General features: G+C 39.2%; 1 protein-coding gene across 1 annotated transcript in view; it reads left to right on the top strand.

The window, feature by feature from the left end:
* The first annotated feature begins 1,201 nt into the window (after positions 1-1,201).
* The window catches only part of LOC141424004 (vomeronasal type-2 receptor 116-like), a 61,907-nt gene continuing 57,108 nt past the window's right edge, over positions 1,202-6,000 (top strand). Inside the window, exon 1 of the mRNA XM_074075663.1 lies at positions 1,202-1,474. The gene's annotated coding sequence lies outside the window, so the exon portion shown is untranslated. The remainder of the gene's footprint in view (positions 1,475-6,000) is intronic.

Below are 6,000 nucleotides of genomic sequence, written 5' to 3'. Positions count from 1 at the left end.
ACTGTTCTTATTGCTTATTACTCAGTTTCTCTTTTTTTTTCCTGGGTGGAGGTCAGTCTGTCCAGGGGGCTATGCTGCTTTGGCCCAGGCTTGTCTGTGGGGCTACTGCGTTACCCCGAAGCTCACTTGGTCCGCGTCTTCCCAAGCCATATGGGCGCCGGCCACTGGCGGCCCTGGGGCCCTCCTTTACTCACCAAGAAAAACACAACCCTGAGTTAAGACCAAGGCTCACTCTTCTATTCAATTCCTATTCCTGGAGAGGATTTATACCCAAAACTGCTGCCAGCAGTCACAGATGATGTGAAATGGACGAGCAAATGTGCAAGATACTAGCACTACATATCTTCCAAATGCAGTACAGGTATTCTAGAAGCTCTGAACTGGAGGGCAGTGTGATTTATATCACTTAGTATTTGAAATCAATACACTAGCAACAAGTTCAAGAATAAAAATTATAATCTTACTATCCAGACTTACCCACTATAAGCATTGTCTTGCACCATGTTATGGGATAGAGTTTGGAAAAGTGGTGGTAAAGAAGATACCAGTCCACTGGGCTGAGGTTATTATGGACCATGTTCAAGTCTCATGGTCCCAGGACCTCAGATAGTGGTTAGGCAAGCAAAAACAAAATTTGTATTCCTAGGGAGGAGGTAGATGTTAAGAAATTGTAATTTCATATAGTCACATAACATCCTGTGTTCATTTAACAACAAATATATATTTTCACACATGTGGCACAGGAAAAACCAAGCATAATTTGCACCACAAATTTTTCAGTGAGATGACAAAGCAATCTCCCCTACCTTCTCCCTTCCCCCTCACCCTTTCTTCCCTCTCCTCCTCCTCCCCTCTCTTGTCCTTCTACAGCCTTCTCTTTCTTCCCTTCCCTTTCCTCCTAAACTAAACCTCTCTGTCTCCACCCCTCCTTTTCTCTCCCCCTCTCCCTCTCCCTTTCTTTCCCTGTCCATATAAAGACTTGAATCTAATTTGTGGGAGATTATTTTTTATGACCTCACCTAAACTAAATAAGAACCCATATTCTTAATGGATACAAATAGGCACTGATTAGGTGACATATTAACTTTAGAGACACACACATGAATGCAAAGACGTCATTGCTTTGGACTTGAACAGATCACGTACTTATTATTCCTAATGGAGAATACGATGGTTTCTATGCAGGCTTTCCTTGAAGAACTACCAGTTTGTACTAGCCATGGATTTTGCCATTGAGGAGATCAAGAACCCCCTTCTTCTACAGAACATATCTCTGGGATTTGATATCTATAATGTCCTACACACTGAATGGTAGACATTGACAAATTCCTTCATTTGGCTTTCTGGGAGTGACAAAGTTATTCCTAATTACACCTGTAGAAGACAGAGCAAGTCTGTAGCAGCACTTACAGGATCATCATGGGTAATATCTGCCCAGATTGGGACACTGCTGGAGCTCCTCAAATTTCCGCAAGTAAGGGTGTGAGTGGGATGGGGATAGATGAAACCAAGGCTTCCTTGCTGCAATTGACAGGTGTCAGGAGGAACAAAAGGATGAGACTTGTTTTTATGAAGTTCTCCATTTTTAATGTCAAAGACTTTATTGGGCACCATGTTCCCTTTCGTTTGGAATGCAGCAATGGGAGAAATTGGAGCAGATACTAGGCTTTCTTAGATTTCTGAGACTGACTTATGGTCTTCTAGAGAGTTCTCATAAAGTGAAATGAGCAAGCCTTATTTTCTACCTCTTTTCTTCATGCTTAGTACGTACCAGGCCTCAGATTGTACTTCTAGACTGTCCACTTCTTCAAGTGGCTTCCAATTTCCTTTTCCCTTTAGCTTACCTTTGGGCCTTTTGATCCTATCCTGAGTGACCATGACAAGTTCACATCTCTGTATCAGACGGCTCCCAAAGAAATATCTCTGGTCTTTGGCATGGTCTCCTTGATGCTTCATTTCAGATGGACCTGGGTGGGGCTCTTCATTTCAGAAGACCACAGAGGATTTCAGATTCTCTCAGACATGAGAGAAGAGATGGACAAGCACAGAATCTGTGTAGCCATTGTGGAAATGATCCCAGTCACCATAGTGTCCTTTTTTCCAAATGCCTGGTGAAAACATCACGAGATCATAAAATCATCAGCAAATGTGATCATCATTTGTGGTGACAGTGATTTCCTGGAATGTTTAATGTATAATTTCGGGGAGATTTAATGATAGGCAAAGTCAGGGTCATGAATTCTAAATGGGATGTAACAAGAAGTAATAGATATCTCATTTTAGACTCATTCCGTGGACATCTTATTTTTTCACACCACCATGGAGACATTTCTGGTTTCAGAAATTTCTTCCAGTCAGCAAACCCTTCCAAATATCCAGAAGACTTTTACCTAGCTAGTCTATTTTTGGTGTTTTTAAGTTGCTCATTTTTTGGTCTCAGTGTGGAACTTAAAAGAAATGTCCACACAATGCCTCCTTGACCTGGTTGCCTGGGAATCTTTTTGAAACAGCCATGAGTGACAATATTTACAATGCTGTGTATGCTGTGACCCACACCCTTCATGAGATGCTACTTCATCAAATCCAAATGCAAACAATGGGAAAAAGAAAGTGGATGGTATTGTCCCTTTCTCAGGTAATGGCTTTTTCATTGGAAGGTAATTGAAATCATGAGCATCACTTTGTGAACTGATTTCATAGACAAACTAAGTAGTTTATGATCCTTTCTCAGACAGCACATTAAAAAAGTATACATCTTTCACTTTATAGGAGATACGTAGACCTGGGTAGATATGTTCTTGAATAGCACGGTGCCATGTGTCAAAAAATGTGTTTTAATTCCACATCAATGTTTTCTATTTTTTTTCTTTTATTATTCATATGTGCATACAAGGCTTGGGTCATTTCTCCCCCCTGCCCCCACCCCCTCCCTTACCACCCACTCCACCCCCTCCCTCTCCCACCTACCCCCTCAATACCCAGCAGAAACTATTTTGCCCTTATTTCTAATTTTGTTGTAGAGAGAGTATAAGCAATAACAGGAAGGGACAAGGGTTTTTGCTGGTTGAGATAAAGATAGCTATACAGGGCATTGACTCACATTGATTTCCTGTGCATGTGTGTTACCTTCTAGGTTAATTCTTTTTGATCTAACCTTTTCTCTAGTACTTGTTCCCCCTTTCCTATTGGCCTCAGTTGCATTTAAGGTATCTGCTTTAGTTTCTCTGCGTTAAGGGCAACAAATGCTAGGTAATTTTTTGGGTGTCTTACCTATCCTCACCCGTCCCTTGTGTGCTTTCGCTTTTATCATGTGCTCATAGTCTAATCCCCTTGTTGTGTTTGCCCTTGATCTAATGTCCACATGTGATTGAGAACATACAATTTTTGGTCTTTTGGGCCAGGCTAACCTCACTCAGAATGATGTTCTCCAATTCCATCCATTTACCAGCGAATGATAACATTTCGTTCTTCTTCATGGCTGCATAAAATTCCATTGTGTGTAGATACCACATTCTCTTAATCCATTCCTCAGTGCTGGGGCATCTTGGCTGTTTCCATAACTTGGCTATTGTGAATAGTGCTGCAATAAACATGGGTGTGCAGGTGCCTCTGGAGTAACCTGTGTCACAGTCTTTTGGGTATATCCCCAGGAATGGTATTGCTGGATCAAATGGTAGATCGATGTCTAGCTTTTTAAGTGTCCTCCAAATTTTTTCCCAGAGTGGTTGTACTAGTCTACATCCCCATCAACAGTGTAAGAAAGTTCCTTTTTCCCCCGCATCCACGCCAACACCTGTTGTTGATGGTGTTGCTGATGATGGCTATTCTAACAGGGGTGAGGTGGAATCTTAGCGTGGTTTTAATTTGCATTTCCTTTATTGCTAGAGATGGTGAGCATTTTTTCATGTGTTTTTTGGCCATTTGAATTTCTTCTTTTGAGAAAGTTCTGTTTAGTTCACTTGCCCATTTCTTTATTGGTTCATTAGTTTTGGGAGAATTTAGTTTTTTAAGTTGCCTGTATATTCTGGTTATCAGTCCTTTGTCTGATGTATAGTTGGCAACTATTTTCTCCCACTCTGTGGGTGATCTCTTCAGTTTAGAGACCATTTCTTTTGATGAACAGAAGCTTTTTAGCTTTATGAGGTCCCATTTATCTATGCTATCTCTTAGTTGCTGTGCTGCTGGGGTTTCATTGAGAAAGTTCTTACCTATACCTACTAACTCCAGAGTATTTCCTACTCTTTCCTGTATCAACTTTAGAGTTTGGGGTCTGATATTAAGATCCTTGATCCATTTTGAGTTAATCTTGGTATAGAGTGATATACATGGATCTAGTTTCAGTTTTTTGCAGACTGCTAACCAGTTTTCCCAGCAGTTTTTGTTGAAGAGGCTGCTATTTCTCCATCGTATATTTTTAGCTCCTTTGTCAAAGACAAGTTGGTTATAGTTGTGTGGCTTCATATCTGGGTCCTCTATTCTGTTCCACTGGTCTTCATGTCTGTTGTGCCAGTACCATGCTGTTTTTATTGTTATTGCTTTGTAATATAGTTTGAAGTCAGGTATTGTGATACCTCCTGCATTGTTGTTTTGACTGAGTATTGCCTTGGCTATTCGTGGCCTCTTGTGTTTCCATATAAATTTAGCAGTAGATTATCAATCTCTTTAATGAATGTCTTTGGAATTTTGATGGGAATTGCATTAAACACGTAGATTACCTTTGGGAGTATCGACATTTTTACTATGTTGATTCTACCAATCCATGAGCAGGGGAGATCTCTTCACTTTCTATAGTCTTCCTCAATCTCTTTCTTCAGAAGTGTATAGTTTTCCTTGTAGAGGTCTTTCACATCTTTTGTTAGGTTTAAACTTAGGTATTTGATTTTTTTTGAAATAAAAATAAATAAATAAATAAATAAATTTGATTTTATTTTGATTTTGTTTGATTGTGTGTACCGAAGTTGAGTTTACTCTCTACTTTCTTGCTTTTCTTTTCCTATTTTTGGTGCTGCTTGCCCTTTCATGGGTATGTTGGGTTTCACATTCTGTGTGCAGAATCCCTTGAAGAATCTTTTATAGTGGTGGCCTTGTGGTCACAAATTGTTTTAGTTTCTGCTTATCATGGAAGACTTTTATTGCTCCATCTATTTTGAATGATAGTTTTGCTGGGTAGAGTATGTTAGGGTTGATGTTATTTTCATTCAGTGCCCAGAAAATCTCACCCCAAGCACTTCTTGCTTTTAATATTTCTGTTGAGAAGTCTCCTCCGATTTTGATAGGTTTACCTTTGAATGTTATATGTATTTTTCTCAATATTCTTTCTTGAGTCTCTGCACTTGTTGTTTTAATGATAATATGACGTGGGGTGGTTCTATTTTGGTCAGGTCTGTTTCATGTTTTGGAGGCCTCTTGCACTTGTATGGGCATAGATTTATCTAGATTTTGGAAATTTTCTGTTATTATTATGTTGAATATATTACTCATTTCCTTTGCTTGCACCTCTTCTTCTTCTTTAATGTCCATGATTCTCAGGTTTAGTCTTTTCATGGAGACAGTAAGTTCTTGCATTTTCTTTTCACAGGTCTTGAGTTGTTTAACTAATAGTTTTTTGGTTTTCCTTTAATTACCATTTCATCTTTGGGTTCTGAGATTCTGTCTTTTGCTTGTTCTCTTCTGCTGGATTGGCCTTCCATTTTGTTTTTCATTTGTGTTTCATTCTTTTTTCTGAGGTTTCCCATATCCTGAGTCCCATCCTCTTTAATATTGTCTATTTTCGTCCTGAGTTCATTTATCTATTTATTTATTGTGTTCTGTGTTTCACCTTGGTGTTTATAGAATTACAGTACAAACACCGTGGTTCTATAGTTTCTTTTATTTGTTTTTGGGCTTTCTCAAATTCTCTACTTTTGTTGTCTGGAATTTCTTGAGTGTGTCTTGCACATTTTGGTTGACCATATCCAGTATCATCTCTATAAAATTCTCATTGATTACTTGCAGGATTTC

Source organism: Castor canadensis, chromosome 6 (assembly GCF_047511655.1).
Source record: "Castor canadensis chromosome 6, mCasCan1.hap1v2, whole genome shotgun sequence".
Taxonomy (NCBI): domain Eukaryota; kingdom Metazoa; phylum Chordata; class Mammalia; order Rodentia; family Castoridae; genus Castor; species Castor canadensis.
Note: the sequence above shows the minus strand (reverse complement) of the source record. Positions and strands in the feature narration are given on the sequence as shown.